The 17,810-nt window shown below is 45.5% G+C and overlaps 1 long non-coding RNA gene across 1 annotated transcript; it reads left to right on the top strand.

Moving 5' to 3' along the window:
• Positions 1-10,216: 10,216 nt before the first annotated feature.
• On the top strand, positions 10,217-17,123 carry LOC131404358 (uncharacterized). Its single transcript, XR_009219782.1, has 3 exons — positions 10,217-10,554; positions 13,479-13,577; positions 16,707-17,123. It is a non-coding gene; the product is annotated as an uncharacterized LOC131404358 (long non-coding RNA).
• Positions 17,124-17,810: the final 687 nt, after the last annotated feature.

Here is a 17,810-nt window from a genome sequence, read left to right as displayed (position 1 = left end):
TTGAAACCCAGTGTACAGAAAACAATACTTCCTTTATTACACATAATAGAATTTAGTATATTTCTTAATTTCTTACTATAAAATGTGAAGTTCACATTCCCTCAAACTGATTTCAACCCAATGGGTTCAGCAGTACAGTTGGAAAATTTTAGTATTGATCAATTTTTGTCACTATGTTAAATCCCCAAAGAGAAGCATTTATGTTCATTCCCGTAAAGAGAATATAAAAGTAAATAAAAACTGAAAGTTAGGGAAAAGATTGTAGGTTTATGCTTCTTTATGCCATTCTTTCCACTAGCATAAAATACTAAAACGGATTCTTTCCCCAGGGAGTGTTTTGGGGGAATCAAAGGGTGTGTGGGAGAGAATCCAGTCAAACCAGTTTCTTTATGCTTCCACTTCAAAGTTGTGTTTTCCTTGTTGTTGTTGTTGTTATTATTGTTTTGTCTAGATGTTGATACTATTCCTAGAAATGCCCTAGGATGTATCCTGGTGTGGAAGTAACACCAGGGAACAAAGGAAAATGAATGAGTCCATGCTTATACTCCCTGTTCTCTTTTTGTTAATCCCATTTTGAGTTCCTCCCTTTTTGGATCTTTGCTCAGTCCCTTTGGAGCAGGATTTCTCATATCCTATATCTTCTAATGAGGAATAGAGCCATATTCCTATCCAGCCAAGGTGACCCAACAGCCTCTATTGTCTGTTGACACATCCAGATTGGAGACTTTCCTCTCCCTTCCTGCAAAAGTGTGGAAAGGGCCTGAGGCCTGGGTTCTCCTTCCAGAGTTGTCAATAACAGGTCATGTGGCTTTAGTTAGTCCTTAGGCCCTTGGCACCACAACTCCTCATCTGTAAAAGGTGGAACTGGATTTGGATCTATTCTGAGGTCCCTGTTGGCTCTCACCTTCTAGGGCTCTTCCCATAGCCTGCCCCTCCTCCTCAGAGGACTGGGACAGTGTTAAAGAGGGTGTGTTTTTTTGCCAATGGTCCTCTCCTCCAGACACCAGTCTGTTTCAGAATGTGTCAATGGATGCTAAGGACATCCCTCCCTGAGAGGTGTGATAAAGCCATCACTTTGCTCCAGACGAAGGGGATTCAGGATTGAAGTGGCTGCTGAGGAAAGGGTGGTGGGGATCTGGCTAAGGCTCTGCAGCAGCTCTGAGCTGGGCTATCACCAGGCTCATGGTGGGGTCAGGACAGGGGTCCCTAGATCCTGCACCACAGACTGGATGTAAGTTTAGGGAGGTTTTTCATCTAACTTGTAGATCTCACTTTCCCCTTCAGCCAGCCTGAGGCTGCCCCCTTCAGCGCCTCCTCTCAATAGGAGCTCAGCTTGCTCCTGGCCTCTGTCACCAGGTGGCCATCCCTCCAGGCTCAGCTATCAGCAGGACCTGACAAAGTCTCTCATTTGTTTTTTTTTTTCCTCTCTTTCTCAAATACCAAGTACTTCTGGAACTAAGAAAAGATATTGCTAATTTGAAAGAAACCACCTCATAAAAAGCAGCTTTTCTACTTGATGAAAACATCTAAAACAACAAATTAAGTGAAAGCCCAACCAGAACCCTGGAGGATCCTTTGCTGTGAATCAACATCACAACCACAAACCACTCTCCACGATCTTTACTCCAAAAGCCTGGTTTAATGGGAGAAATCCCAGCTCTTCAGCCTCCAATTGTGATGAACTGCTAAGAGACCAATGCCTAGATCCACTCACAGTTCTGAGAGACCTTAACTCTTGCTCCTCTCAATTCCCATCCTGTACATCACCAAAATCGGGAGCAACTGGAAAAAGACAACATGACAAACCGGACATTCTTTGCCACCAACTGGGCTGTGCCAGGAGCAGACAGCATTAACTATGCAGGGTTCTTGTTGAGAATATTTACCCTGAATTTAATGGTGAGGTCGTTTTCCGACAACTGCAGAATTTAGACCATTGAACAAGGCAACTGGCCTGTCTTTCTTCAGTCAGTCAGTGTCACCACAAATAAGATGACAAAAAGAATAGGTATTTTGGGATCCAAAGGACTGAAAAGATTATGTTACTATATTTCTTTAGTCCTTTTGAGCCAAAAACATCTCCTACCTTTTTGTGGTTGTCTGTGGTGGTGGTGACGTTGCCTTGTTTGGACAGGACAGGTCAGTAGTGTGGCTCAATGGTCTACATTCTGAAGTTGTCTGATCATTTCCTCATGATTAAATTCAGGCCCACCCTTTTGCCGAGAACACTATATAGTTGGTGCTGTGTGCTTCCTAGCGCAGCCCATCTGGAGACCAAGAATGTCCAGTTTATCCACCACGGTTACTGTGAGACTAGCATTGGTCACTTTCTTATGGAGGGGCCTACGAGATTTGATCATTGTAAAGATATATATTTTTTTCTTTCTATAATTAGTAATTTGGTGAGTGGTGCTTTGAGAGTGTATGAATATCCTCTTCTATAAAGATTTCTCTAAAAATTTTACATTCCATTCACGATCCCTGCTGTGTGTCAGTTATCATGGTGTTTGTACATTGGAGATTTTCTAATTTACTCATTCCTATATACCTGTTGTTGCTGGCATTGTGCTGTGGAAAAGAACATTCCCTCCCACTTCCATATCACTAAAATTTTTGTTTTGACTATCACTGTGGACTTATGAATTTTTTATATTCAGTACTATAATCTATTATACTCATGATTGATTGTGGTGGGTATGGATGTAAATTAATATAAATATTTTTGTTTCTCCTATTCATATTTATATGCTAAAGGTTCCCATATCTTTTAGGGTCCATTTATCCTATGTAGTAGATTTTATTTGCTTTATTTCTTTCTCTGTGTTCTTTCTTTTCTTTTTCGGTATGTGTGTGTGTGTGTGTGTGTTTTTGGTATTTAGGAAGGATTGTATAGCTAGTGTTTAACATTATGCTGAAAAATTTTTTTTTTTTTACATATTTAGTAACTGATTAACTTGTCAACTTCTAATATTTGGTTTACAAGTTTTAAATTATATCTCTCAACTCCAAACTTTTGACATTATTCTATTTTTCTGTTTTTTTCCATTTTTACTTGCTACTTCTTATAGTATTATTTCAACCTCGTCAAACATCTCGCATTTCATACTATTTTTCCCATCTTGTCCACTCCTAGATTTTTGTTTTAGACCTACAATTAAATCTATTCAGTGATGACCTGCTGTTCAAAAGTCAGAACACTCTTGTTGGGTGGAGTTCATCCTTAAAAGACTCCTCAGGATGGAATCAGGACTCCAAGTGGTGCATATTTAATACTCTTATTCTACTGCCTTGATACTTGGACAACTTGGCTGGATATAAAGTACTTGCCCATAATGACTTTCACTGAGTTTTGAAAACATATCGTCTTGCTTTATATATTCTGTTGAGATGTAGAATGTAAATTGATTTTCTCTCCATTGTAGGTGAATTGGCTTTTTTGGGGGTAGGGGAGGTCTGGAGCTTCCGAGGAATTTTTTTTTTTCTTTTTCTTTAAAATCTATTAGTGCTAAGAGGATAGGTCTTAGAGTTGACCATTGCAGTTCTATTTCTCCCAGGTATCTATGATTTTCTCTCTCATCCTTTCTCATCACCTTGTAATCATTTCTGTTCTGTTTGTTGCTTTTGTGACCCTTATATTTTTAGACAAATATGTTGCCCTTATGACCTTGTCATTTAGCCTCTTTTTCAGAGAATTTTCATTTTCTTCAATTTCTTCCTACAGTCTGCCAATTCTAATTTCTCATTTCCTCTTTCTTTTCCACTTCTCTTTTGAGTTCCGTATTTCTAATGGGAAGCTTTGTTTTCTTCGTATCTATAAATGCTTCGTTAGGAACATTTAACTGAGATAGGAATGTGATTTTATAGTTTTCCTATGTTTTGTGATTGATTTGAGGGATATCGTTTCATGAACTGAAATGCTTGACTCTCTATTTCTGTTTTTTTCATCTCACCTTGGAATTCATGTCTGCCATGTCATTTTTATGCTAACATGCCTAGGTTTACCTGAACGAGAAACAAAAATTTTGTGTACGAACGGATGAGTGCTTTGAGTGTCTTGGTCAGTTTCTTAGGTTTGGATCTCTCTCGGTGTAATTCCTCTAATAGATGTAAGGTTTGGGGATAGACATAGTGTGTCTTCTGATTTGGGGGTTCTATTTTTTTCCAAGAGGACATTTAACTTCTACCAGTTGCTTCATTCTTTTCCTCACCACAAGCCTCCAAAGACACTACCTTCATCTGGGTCTCCCCCTGTCCCCTGCAATTTTGTCTCACCAAGATTGTTACTTCTCCTCCTCCGTGCTGCAGAACCCCTTCCTGTCAATTCCCCAGTAGCCAGAGCTGTGGTCGCCCAGGTCTCAGGCCTGCTCTGAATTTATCACACCCTCTTTCTGTGGAGAATTTCCCTGTGTTCCCTCCTGAGCAGGCCCTCCCTGCTGTCCTCTCCTCTATGTGCGTGGTCTTTGCTGATCCCTCTACTGCTGTGTGGCTTCCAGACCTGGCTCAAGACAAACCAATTGGAGTCGACAGTGTTCTCTGGCCCTTGGTGGTTGAGGGCAGGGTTGTGAGTGGTGTTTTTGACTCTCTGTGTGAATCCCTAGCCCTTTGAAATATGTGTTGAGAGATTCAGCTGCCATTTTCCTAGGTGGGCCTGTACTCTTTACCATTCTTTTTCAAACGCAGAATTTCAATAGTACACCAAAGTGGACACTATTATATAACAGAACATCCATGTCTTCATTGACCAGCTTCAACAATTATCAACTTCTAGCTGAACTTGTTTTAATACAATCCTACCTACTTACCTTTTCCTATATTAATTAAAGCAAATCCTAGACATCATATTTCATCTGTAATTATAAAAGTATGTTTCCCTAAATGAGGACTCTTTTTGAAAGTATTATCATCATAACATAATAATTATTCATAAATTAATTTAAATCCTTAATATCATGAAATAGACCGTGTTCAAATTTCCCACTGTTGTTTTTCAGTTGGTTTCTTTTTATTCAGGATTCAAATAAAATCCACAAACTGTCATCAGTAGGATATGACTTTAAGTTCTACTAATATGTAGGTTCCTTCTTCTTTCCTCCCCTCCCTCACTCCTTCCTTCCTCTCTCTCTCTCTCTCTCTCTGGTTCTTGCCCCCCCCCCTTTTCTCTCTTGCTCTCATTCTCTCCTTTTTTGGAATGCATTTGTCGAAGAAACGGAGTCGTTTGTTCTGTAGCATTCCCACATTCTGAATTTTATACCCGGATATACTTAAATACATTCCTCTGTCCTCCATATTTCCTCACAGTGGGTGCTAGAATCTAGAGCAGTGCTGTCTTAATACAAAGAAAATGCAAGCCACAGATGTCATTACAATTTTCGAGTAGCCACATTGAAAACTAAAACATATCAACACAGAACAAGACAAACATAATTTAACACATTGCTACTTAATGCTACAAATTAAGGGAAATATAATTCTACCAAAGTTATAAAGTTTTGTTAATAGAAAAGTTTTTACATTTCTTCTAAGTTACATTTAAATGAGTTATTAATTAACTAGAATTAAAATTCAGTTCCTCAGTCCTACTAGGCATATTCCAAATATTCAATAGCTATGTGTTTCTAGCAGCTACTGTATTAGACTTGGCAGATGTAGAGACTGATCAGATTCATGTTTGATATGTTGGCAAGACTTCCTCAAAAGTGGTGTGTGCTCTTCCCACAGGAGGCACATCATGTCTTGTGTGTTTCTTCTAATGATGTTAGCAACCCTTTATGGTCAAGGCCCAGATCCATTAATTGATTCTATGGAGCAAAATGGTGATAATCCATAATCATTTATTATTACCTGGAACACATGCAGGAAGAGAAACTTCCCCTAAACACTATTTAGTTACTTAGTGGTAGAGTTGATAAAAAAAACTGCAGCTAAATGAGCTGGGCCCTAGCAACCTCTGTGGTCAATAACTAGTTTCTTTTTCTTTTTTTCCTGTGTTAATATGAATGCAAAGATCCAAACACACTAAAGTGGTTCAATCCATTGCAATATGGTGCTTACTGATGCTCCAATTTATCCTCTCTTTCAGCAGTGAACGTGGTGACTTCAAGTTGGCTCCTTAGTCCTTTTGATAAGATTGGTCTTTGAGACCTTTCCTGATATCAGTAAGACAAGGTGTTTCTGTCTCATCTTGCATATTTACTACCCCTTACCTGGACTCAGTCATTTCTCTAAGAATCTTTGGTTTCTTTTCCTGGGAAACAGTATTCCCAGATCAAAATGTGTATGCTAGAGGTACTCATTGCAATTGGCTTATTTCTAGGCCTTTCCAGTGGACAGAACTAGGAAATGCATATGCATATTGATATGTAGTCATGCATTCACATATATTCACAAACATGGCCAAATCAAATTCAGATCTAAAGGGTTTGTATTGAATGTCTATCTTTCATCTGAATCTCCTTTTTCTCTAACACCAAGCATTGTTGTTTTTAAGGACAGCGGAAGTAATAGCATTAGGATATCCCCAAATGTCTCATTTGCTTTGTCCCACATTATATGAACAAAAGAATAAAGACAATAGCAAAACCACCAACAACCCAATTGAGGAAAATGGTTTTTTAATTTGTTAGTATCTTGGCGTATAGATAAATTATTGTTTTTACAAGTCTCTGTGAATGGTTCTAATCCATAGGGTTGTTCTACAACAGAGATACACAGGTTCATCTGTTACATTGTGTTTTCAATGTCTAGAGGCAAAACTTTTAAAATTTCATTTAGTTTTATAATTCTGTAAACATGAATATGGTTTGCAACTCAAATCTGATGAAATAAGGTATATGCAAACCAGTCTCTCCTTGACATTCAGATCTGCAAGCATTTCAAAGGCCTGGGCCCAGGTGGATCAGGGACTCCTGGTTTCCACAGAATGGATTCCCTGGCTAGGATTCCTCTTTCTGGCTGAGTTTGGGAGGAAAGGATGAGATTTCCCCTGGAGTCAATTTCAAAGCTTAGCCTAACAGGGGCTTTAGTGTCTCAGGGAGAATTAGAAGCTAGAAATTCTGAATAAAATCTGAGTAAGTTAGAATAGAATAAGTGAAAATCTGAACAAAATAGGCCATTTAATAAAATACAGTACTTCCAACTTAGGCCTAGGGAACCTTCGACCCCAAAACTAAGACCCAGTCACAATGGCTGCACTGGCCCCATCGCAGTCCCTCACCCTTCCCTCCTAATCACAGCGAGACAGTGGGTCCAAGGACAAGACGTGCCCTGCGAAGACCCCTCGTGGTGCAGGACTGATTGGACACAGCCTCTGCCCTTTACCCCCAAGGCCTGAGGGTGACCCTGACGAGGGGGTGGCACTGCCCCCTTGGTGGCAGGGCCCAGGCCTCCGATGCCCAGCGACGGGTGGAGCTGCTCGGGGACACCCCAGGCTCGGTCACCTTGCTTTGCCCGTGACTCCTGAGAAAGCGACAGAGTGCAGGGGACGCCGCTGCCAGCCAGGAGCCGGAGGGACGCAGGGACCCGGAGCAGCGCGGGGCCCGCGGAGCTTCCTTCCCGGGACGGAACCTTCCTCTCCCGACAGCAGGACCGGAGGGGACGCGGAGCGGACACCACGTCCCGTCCACTCCGTCTGTGAGGCGCGACTCTGCTTTCCAGACGAGAACCTCCCTTTGGGCTGTCGGGAGAGAAGATGGCCGTGGCTCGGCCCGAAGAGGAGTCCTGAGACGGGAGCTCGGGGGCCGGAGGCCGAGTCCGCGGCGCTCCCATCGCTCGCGGAGCCGCCGGCGGGGCGGCGCGGACGCCCGGAGGTGGGCCCGGCCTCCCTCGGCCCCGCCGCCCCGGGACGGGCTCCCGCCGCCGCCGCTCGTCACTCCGGCCCGAAGGGGTTCCTCCGCGACGAGGGGTCGCCCTGTCTCTCCTGCTCTCCCTCTGCCGGTCTCTAGGCCCGTCCCTGGGGACGAGATCAGGTCCATCTGGGGATCGGCGACCGCGAGGGGCTTTTAGGCCTCCCCCACATCCACCTGCTCTGCCCGGATTACTAGGGTTTCCCGCCCTGAGGTAAAATTCTTGCCTGGAAAAAAGTGTTCCTTTCCTTTCCTTTGCAGTCGTCCTCTTCCCACTGTCCCTGGAGCTCTGATGACCCTCGGAACAGGACGCAGGACTTCCTGGGGTTGCCCCTCCTCCCCGCCCCCTCCTCTCCTTCCCCGCTCCTCCTCGCATTCTCTCCCAACCCTCTCTCTCCCCTCCCCTTTTCTCCGTCTTCCTCACCCCCCTCTTCCCCAGCCCCCGCATCTCCTCCTCCCCTCTCCCCCTCCTCGCATTCTCTCCCGACCCCCTCTCTCTCCCATCCCCTCTTCTCCGTCTTCCTCACCCCCTCTTCCCCAGCCCCCGCATCTCCTCCTCTCCTTCCTCCTCGGCGCCGCTCCTCTTCCCTGTCCTCCCCGCTCCCCCACCGCGCACACACTGTCCGGGCTGACACAGAAATGGGCTTCGTGGAGAGGGCGGGAGGGATACGCGTCTCTCCGGTCGGGACCCTGTGGGGGTCCTTGCTGGGGAGGCGGAGGGAGGCGGCCCCAGCTGAGTGGCTGAGCGTCCACAGCCCGTCCTCCAGGCCTGGGCAGGACGGGCCGATCCAAGGCGACTCCGTGCCCGGGGTGACCCCAAATAGGCAACCTCGAGTTCCGCAAGGCTCCATCTGACCCGCAGAATCTAGGGACATGGAAACCAGCGGGAGACCTTGTCCTTCGCAAGCCCTTCAAGTGGAAGGAGCACAGCGCCTCCTGGCGGCCCCCGCAGGGACGGCGTTCTGGAATCCCCTCACCTAGGATGCTGCGAGGGCTGCTCCAAAGAAAATCCGTCCTGCGCCCCACTGAGATGCAGGAGGAGGGCCACTTGGACAGAGGCGCTCATCTAGAGGTTGTCCCCGCCCGTCCTTCTGGCGGTGTCGGGGGCCTCAGCGCCGCGCCCTCTTGGCCTCCACCCTGGGGGCTCTGGCGACTCCCGGGTTCCAGGGCCTCGGGCGGAGTCTCAGCCCCTCTGACCGCAGAATCCTCCTCGTGCGGTGCGCCGAGCGCCGCCTCGCCCAAGGGAGAGCTCCCAGTCCGAGGGGTAAAATCCCCAGGAGGTGCCGGCTTCTCTCCGGGACAATCGGATTCGAACCAAGCTGCCACGGCGCCTACACATCACACCGTGAGCACCGCCGGCCACCCACGACCTGCGGTGGCGCGGTCCGGTGTAAGCAGGTGACAGCGTTTTCTTCTGGCTCTTTCTTTAGTGACTACATCTGCATGTCTCCCTCTCTCTCCCTCTCTGTGTCTGTGTTTCTAGTTTTCTCTTTCTTCTCACCAGGTTGCTCCACCCTCACCTTTTTTCTCCTCTTCAACTTTCTGGGTTCACCCCACTCCGTGCCCACTGGGGTCCCCCAGACTGAGGCCACCCTACGGTCCAGGGTGGGAGCTCGGTGCGGTTCCAGGTGGTGCCCTCTAGATGTCGCCATGATCGGGACATTTATATGATTCAGCTGCCGGTGTAAAAGATTGAACCAAGGCCCACTTTTGCGGTTCTTTCACATTCTCCCATTCCGGGCTTCCTCTAGGACTAAAAACTAATAGAGCTCTTGGTCCCCCAGCACCCTGGGGCGAATGCCTTCCTTAACTGAGAATTTATTGGGCGCCTGCTAGGCACCAAGCCCTCCTCCAGGCGAGGGGCTGCTTGGCGAGCTGACTCCACGTCCTGCCCCGGGGAGCCTCCTCTGGAGGCCCCGAGAGGGGGCGGTGCGGTGGGAGCACCGCCGCTTCCTGTCCTTGCCTTGGAGTCCGCCTGGACTGGGGGAGGCGGGGGGCGGGCGCTCACTCACGGTGAGCGCGATGGGCGAAGCGCATGGAAGAAGGGCACACGGATGCCTGCGCAGAGCCCAAGAGCTGGAGCAGGCAGGGAAGGCCCTGCGCCCGGCGTTGGGGCGTCGAGTGCCCACACACTCGTGCCAACGCCCAAACGTGCCCAATATCGAGACTCTGTATCTCCAGCGCCGCAGGTTTTGAATGTGTTTTCAGGAGAGGATGGAGGGGTTGGGGAGCACGTTCTCACCCCATGGCCACAGTACAAGGTTTTATAATCCTTGGTCTCGGTGGTATAGTCAGCGAGTACGGCTGGCTGTTAACTGAGAGGGTGGCGATTCAAGCCCACCGCGGGACCTTCTAGTCTTCACTTCAACTCCTTTTCAGACTTCCGGTTCTCAGAATTGACCCAAGCCTCTGGAGCTGCTTTCACCTTTCAGGCAGCGCCCTCACCCTGTAGCGCATAGTTCCTGCCCTCGCTCTCCTTTGCTCTGCGGGCGCAGGGGGGGCAGCTGCGCAATCTCAGTGTCCTGAGGGTTCCCCGAGTTCTGCCTTGCGCGCTGGTTTCTCCGCATCCTTACCAGATGCCGCTGGTCTCTGCACCACCTGGGGCGCCATGGCCACCTTGGCCTACCTGCTGCGACATCTGGATTCCAGGGGAACTGCCAGGGTCAGAGGCTGAAGGCACAAGCATGGCAATCACCGCCTGGTCAGACTCCAGGTTGGTGTATCTCAATGCCCAGTCTTCACCACAAGATTCCGGGAGGCCACCAACACTTCGATTGGAGAGTGTTGCATCCTTCCTTTTCTTTTTAATCAATAGGCATTATTTTTTACAACAGTTTAGGTTTACAGATAAATTGAGCAGATAGTACAGAGTTTTCACATACAGCACTGTTCTCCGTCACACACTTTCCCCCATTATCAGTATCTTGTATTAGTGTGGTACATTTGTTACATTTGAAAAGCCAATATTAGTACATTATTATTAACCAGGGCCCCTAGTTTACATTAGAGTTCATTCCTTGTGTCATACAGTTGTATGGGTTTTGACAAATGTTCAACATAATGTCATAAAGCTGCTGTAAACACTCATCTGCAGGTTTTTGTGTGACATAAGTTTGCATCTCATTTGGGTAAATACCTAGGACTGTGATTGGTGGATCAAATGGAAGGTTTGGTTTTGTAAGAAACTGCCCAACTATCTATCAAAGTGGCTGTAGCATCTTGTGTTCCCATCACTAATGAATGAGAGTCTCTTGATCCACAACCTTGCCAACATTTGGTGTTATCAATTCTAATAGGTATGTAGTGGTATCTCAGTGTTGTTGTAATTTGTAATTCCCTAATGAGAAATGATTTTGAGCATCTCATAGACTTATTTACCATCCCTATATCTTTTTGGGGAAGGTGTCTGTTTAGATCTTTTGCTCATTTTTTTAATCGGGTTGTTTGCTTTCTTATTGTTGAGTCTTAAGAGTTCTTTGTATATTTTGGATACCAGTCCTTCATAACATATGTGTTTTGCAAAGATTTTTCTCCCAGCCTGTGGCTTGTCTTTAATTAGCTTAACAGTGTCTTTCACAGAGTGGAAGTTTGTAATTTTAATGAAGTCCACTTAATTTTTTCTTTCATGGATTGTGCTTTTGGTGTTGTATCTAAAAAGTCATCCCCAAACATAGTCACCTAGATTTCCTCCTATGTTGTCTTCCAGAAGTTTTATAGTTTTACACGTTACATTTAGGTTTATGATCCGTTTGGTGAAAGGTATAAAATCTCTGTCTGGATTCTTTTCTTTTCACTTGTAGATATCCAGTTGCTCCAGTACCGTTTGTTGAAAAGACTAGCACTATACTTTCTCCATTACATTGCTTTTGCTCCTTTGTCAAAGATCAGTTGACTCTATTTATGTAGATCTATTTCTGATTCTGTTCCATTGATCTAATTGTCTGAGTTTTCACCAATTCCACACTGTTTTGGTAACTGTAGCTTTATAACAAGTCTTGAAGTTGGTAGTGCCGATCCCTTGGGGATTTTTCTGATCTTCATCATGAGAACCTGCTCAGGCTCCTGGAGGTAAAACTCACAAACGTTTGGGGACTTTCCCCAAGTCTGGGCCCCCCTAGGAGTTTTAAATTCTCAAGCTATTCCACATCAGCTTCCAGCAATGGGTTAATTACCATTTAACTGTTCCTACCAGTTGCTGGCTCCAGCAGCTTCTGTTTCCATTAGGCTGTGATTCAGTGCATTAGCCTGTCTCTCTAAGTTTAGAGGGGGCAATTTGCCCTATGACCTGAATTATCTGGTTTATCTAAGAAGAGTTATTGAATTTCAGTTTGCTCAGGTTTTTTTCTTGTTGTGAGAATGAGGTCATGACTTCCAAGCCTTTACATGTTGGAGTAGAAACCTAAAGTTTCCTCTTTTTAAAAATATTACATAGGAGCCGCCCCGTGGTGCAAGTGGTTAAGTGCGGGCTCCGCTGCGGTGGCCCGGGGTTCGCTGCTTTGGATCCCGGGCACACACCAACGCACTGCTTGGCAAGCCATGCTGTGGCGGCGTCCCATATAAAGTGGAGGAAGATAGGCATGGATGTTAGCCCAAGGCCAGTCTTCCTCAACAAAAAAAGAGGAGCATTGGCAGAGGTTAGCACAGGGTTGATCTTCCTCACACACACACACAAAAATATTACATAGATGTGATGTTAATGTTATGTGTCAACTTGACTGCACCAAGGGGTGCTCAGATTAAACATTATTTCTGAGTGTGTCTGTGGGGGTATTTTGGATGAAATTAGCATTTGAATCAGTGAACTCAGTAGAGTAGATTGCCTCCCACTGTGAGTGTGCATCATCCAATTCTTGGAGGGCCCGAACAGAACAAAGATGGAAAAGTGCATCCCTTTCTTCTTCCTGCGTATCTGCTCCAGCTGGGACATTGGTCTTCTCCTGTCCTTGGACTGGGATTTATTCCATTGGCTCCCCTGGTTGTCAGGCCTTGGGACTCAGGCTGCAATTACACCCCTGGCTTTCCTGGGTCGGTCTCCAGCTTGCACATGGCCAATCATGGGGCTTCTTAGTTTTCATGATTGCGTGAGTCAACTCCTCATAATAAATCTCCATTGGTTCTGTTTCTCTGGAGAACCCTGACTAATACGACATAATAAAATTCACTAATTGTGAATGTATAAAGCAATGATTTTGGATTTATAGAGTTGTCCATCACCAGAGTCCAGTTTTAGAACATTTTCTTCGCCTCCCCAAATTCCTTCGAGCCTCTTTGCAGTCAGTCCTCAGTTCTTGATCTTCTGGACCTGAGGAGATGAAAAATTTGGAAAATAGACACCATTAAGCTTCAATTTTTATTAGATTGGGACTTTATATAATGGATCATTTTCTTACTTTAATGACAGCTGGAGGAGAGATTGCATTCTAGGGGCTTGGTGGGAACTTCGGATGGTGGCTGTTCTGTTGCTCTCCTTGAATTGGTTTGCTTATGCTGGTAATACGGGCTTGCTATAAAAGCTTGCCTGGTGAGCTCAGGAGAACAAGGAGCTGAAATACATCTGCCATAGGAAATAGGGATGGATGATGGATTCGCAGATAATGTCACATGGAGTTAAGTATTATACCCTATTTATTCTTCCAGAGGTTTGGTTTGTAACATTAAGAAGACATTCCTCCAATGCCTGAAATGCCCTTCATAGTGTCCTTTACGTTACAAGAGCTTGGGAACAGTCACATGGAGGTGAGCACAAGATTTTTAATCTGGTTCTTTGATTTTTTTGCTTTACAGGGATTAGCATACATGTTTCTGAAAATCAAAAAACCAGGAGATAGAGATAAGCATCTGAATCAGTTTTCTACTGCTGCATATTAACAAATTACAAAAACAGTGGTTTAAAACAACACGCATTTGTTACTTCACATTTCTGTAGATAAGAAGTCTGCAACAACATGGCTGGGTTCTCTACTCAGCGTCTCACAAGGCTGAAATCCGGGTATGAGCTGGCTGCATTTTCATCGAATGCTCAGACTCCTCTTCCAAGCTCACTACAATTATTGGCAGAATTCATTTGCTTGTGGTTGTAGGACTGAGGTCCCTGGTTCTTGTGCTGGCTGTCAGCCAGCAGCCAGTCTCTGCTTCTAGAGGCCACCTGTACTGTTTCTCATGTGGCCTTCTCCATCGTCAAACCAGTGACAGTGCATTGAGTCCTTCTCATGCTTGACTCTCTCTGATTTGTCTTCTCCTACAGGCCAGAGAAAGCTCTGGTCTTTAAGGAGTCATGTGATTAGATCTGGCCCACCCACATGATCTCCCCATCTTAAAGTCAGCTGTGCCCTAGAACAACACAATCAGAGAACCGTGACTCACCACATCAGCAAGGTCCAGGGATTTGGGTAAGACGTATTTGGAGACCATTTTAGAAATTCTGCTTACCACAGTCCAACCTCTAGTTCCCAGGGATCCATGTCCCTTCCAACTGCAAAATACATTCACCTCCCTGCTGAGGTTTCCCAAGGTTCGTCCCATGGACGAAATTCAGTTCAAAGTAAAAAATATCATGTCAATCTCATCAGCCCAGAAGTCTAAAATCTCATCTAAATCATCTACATCAGGTGTGGATGCGGCTCCTGAGTGTGTCCAGTAAGCACAGCTCCTGGGCAGAATGCCCCTCCATCTGTCCACCTGTGAAACTAAAGAAACAACTTATCTGCATCCAAGGTGAAATGGTTGGACAGACATAGGGTAACAACTATTCCAATTCCAGTTCAAAAAGGTGGAAAATGGAAGGTATAAAGAAGTCACTGATCCAAAATAATTTGGAAATCCAGCTGAGCAAACTCCAGCAGGAATTCTTCAATTAGGTTTCCTGGCCTGGGAATAATCCACTGTGACATATGGCTTTGCCTCTGGGCTCTGTGCTCCTCATTTGATTAAATCTTAATTTAATTCATTAATATTTGTTTCTTTCTTCTCATATTCCTCTGGCTACCTCTTCCTCCTCATGGCAGCATCCTCCCCTTAATTGATCAGCATGTTCTGCCCACCTGAATAGGTCTGATATTGACCATGTCATGGTTCTGACTCTCTCCCACTAGGGAGAGATCTCATGCTCCTCTGGGATGCTCTTTGTTGACCTGATTTCTATCAGTCATGATTTCTTTCAGCTCACCTAGGTGGCTTAGGAGAAAGCCCAGAACTAATCTCTGCCATCCCTTTCTCCAGGAGGAGAATAAAACAACAGAGGTCTTCATAAAGAAATGACCCGTATGAGGGCTGAGATCCAGTGATTAGAGCAGAGGAGAAATGAAAGGACAGTGGAGGTGCTAAAAGCCCAGACTGCAGAAGCAGGGTCCTCTTGTTTTCCCACATCAAATAGGAACCCTTCTTGGAAAGGGGGACATTTCCCATGGAAAGGCCACCTTGAACAAGGGACTTGCTTTGCTCCAGCTGAGTCATTCTTGTTGGCACTAGGGCTTCTGAGATCTCCATGCTAGGATGTTTGTTTGGTTTTTTTTTTAGGAAGATCTGCCCTGAGCTAACATCCATGCCAATCCTCCCCTTTTTTTTTTTTTTTTGCTAAGGAGGACTGGCCCTGAGCTACCATCCATGCCCATCTTCCTCCACTTTATGTGGGACACCGCCACAGCATGGCCTGACAAGCGGTGTGTCGGTGCGAGCCCGGGATCCGAACCCAGGCCACCAGCAGTGAAGCACAGGCACTTAACTGCTACGCCACAGGGCCGGCCCCTAAGATGTTTGTTTAATGGTGGGGCTTTTTCCTCCCATGAAAATCTCCTTGGAATTTTTGTCTGAAATGCAGTTTCTTGGGCCTTCTCTCCAGAGGGTTTTAACAGGCACCATGTTGACTCTGATGTAGGCGTTCTTTAGATATGCAGCTAGTGCCCAGGGATTGGAGCCCTGTCAGCTGCATGATGTCGCATTTAATCACCCATCAATCATGGTCAATGCTGCCTTCTCTATTTTACGTTATACTTTCTTCTCTATTATAGATTATACGTTATATATTCTTTTCTTTTATACTTGAGAAGGGTATGCTTGAAGAGGGTAATGGAATCATGCTCTAAAACACACTTGGTACATGGTGGTGCTGTATTCGAATCTCAGACTACCTTTCTAAGGCAAGGAGCACTGACTCAAATTAGCATTTGGCTGAAAAGCCAGTTGGGAACAGAGAACGGTGGTAAACATTAAGTATTCCAAGTGCCTGTTTTCATCCACTTGACAGGCATTTACTGAGTGTTTTATCTGGCAGGCTCTTGTGGAGGTCCTGGGGAGACAGAGTGAACAGGGCAGACAGAGTGTTTGGTCTCAGGAAGAAGACCTTCTGGCACATGAGCCAGATGTTTCACAGATGACCACATGAGTCCATTTTATTTCTGATTATGATAAGTATTACTCAATACTTTTGTGTCCTCTGATCCCAATCTATCAGCCAGTGATTAAAAACTGAACATAAATAAGAAGTACATAACTGTGGGAAAAGATTTGTCCCAAGAAAGGCCCTTCTGATATTTTTGTTTTAACAGTGGAAATACCTATGTTTGATCCCAAGTTCTCTGAAATTTCTTTCTTTCAGTTCGTGGAAGTTGTGGTAGATGCTTTGGACAGGAAAGCTGCAGCCAAGGCTGTGTGGGGGCTCTGCTGCCATCAAGTGGTGAGGGAGCTGGGAAAATCTAATGTCTCTGGGCCTCAGTTTCCTTATCAAGAAGATAAGGTTCTTATTCAGATTCTCCAAAGGCCCTGCTCAGTTTTCTCTGAGTGCGTAATGGACTGAGATGCATGTTAAATGTGCTCTGGGAACTGCAGCTGAGATCTGGCTTTGGTCCCTTCTCTGTGTGTCTCCTGCAGGATCGGGAGCTGAGCCCACACACTGAAAACACAGAACAGAGGGAGCAGATGGAAGAAAGAAAATTGGCAGGTTTAGAGGGCGAGAACAACCCAAAGAAGGGCCAGGTAATATGGAGCTGGATTTGCCAAAGGAGGTGAGAATAAGCACAAGTTGAATTCAGAAAAGTCAAGGGAAACTGAGGAATGTGTACAGCATCGTGCGGCTCCTCAAGGAGCAGCCTGAGCTGAGCAGTGAGGACTGGGATAGTAACTTACTCGACAGTGAACCTGTGCACCTGCGAGAGCAATCCACAGAATGGATCAGGATTGGTTTCTACTGCTGGGAAGCACCAATTCCAAGAGGAGGAGGATGTGACCATGAGGCTCTGCCCAGACCACCCCCAGCCTCCACCTAGGAACTGGCCTCACAGTGGATGTCCTCCCCCCCCCCGCCCGGTATGTGTGGGCTTAGAGAGATAAATGATGTTTGGAGAAGGGTTGGTGATCTCCATTCTTACCTTAAACAGTACTGCCCGAAGGTCGGGAGGGGCCGGAGTAGTAATAATATTCTTCTGCATTTACAGTTGATAAAGTCTTTATAAACAAGATCTCTTAATTATTTATTGAGTGCTTAATTTTCCTTATGCTATGTTAAGAACTTGGAGTTCAGAGTATCAATAAGATTTCCCTAAGGAAATCAAAGCAGTGAGAGGAAGAATACAAACAGATAGTTTCAACACAGTCTGGTAGCTCTGCTAAACTATGGTGTTGTGGCAGCCCAGAAGATGGGAAGGTAGGTCGAGGACATCTCTTCCTAATGACAGGGTGAACCACTGAGAGGAATCCCTGAGGATAGTCCTGTCTTCATCAGAGCTGACCACAGGTGAGTGTCATAGGGCATGGAGTGGGTAGGGCAGGCAGCTCTTTAAGGAAGGGGATATGCTACATCATGAGAGAGGGGAGAGCATCCCTCACAGGACATTTGGGACAGGAATATAGTAAGATAATTGGAGATTTGCGATGGCTTTTATCTGGTCAGTGAAGGAACATTGCTGAGAGCTTCTTCAGTGCTTGGGTCAGTGCTAGGAGCCACGAATACAGAGATGAATAAAATATTCCAACTTT

Source organism: Diceros bicornis, chromosome 4 (genome assembly GCF_020826845.1).
Source record: "Diceros bicornis minor isolate mBicDic1 chromosome 4, mDicBic1.mat.cur, whole genome shotgun sequence".
Taxonomy (NCBI): Eukaryota; Metazoa; Chordata; class Mammalia; order Perissodactyla; family Rhinocerotidae; genus Diceros; species Diceros bicornis.
Note: the sequence above shows the minus strand (reverse complement) of the source record. Positions and strands in the feature narration are given on the sequence as shown.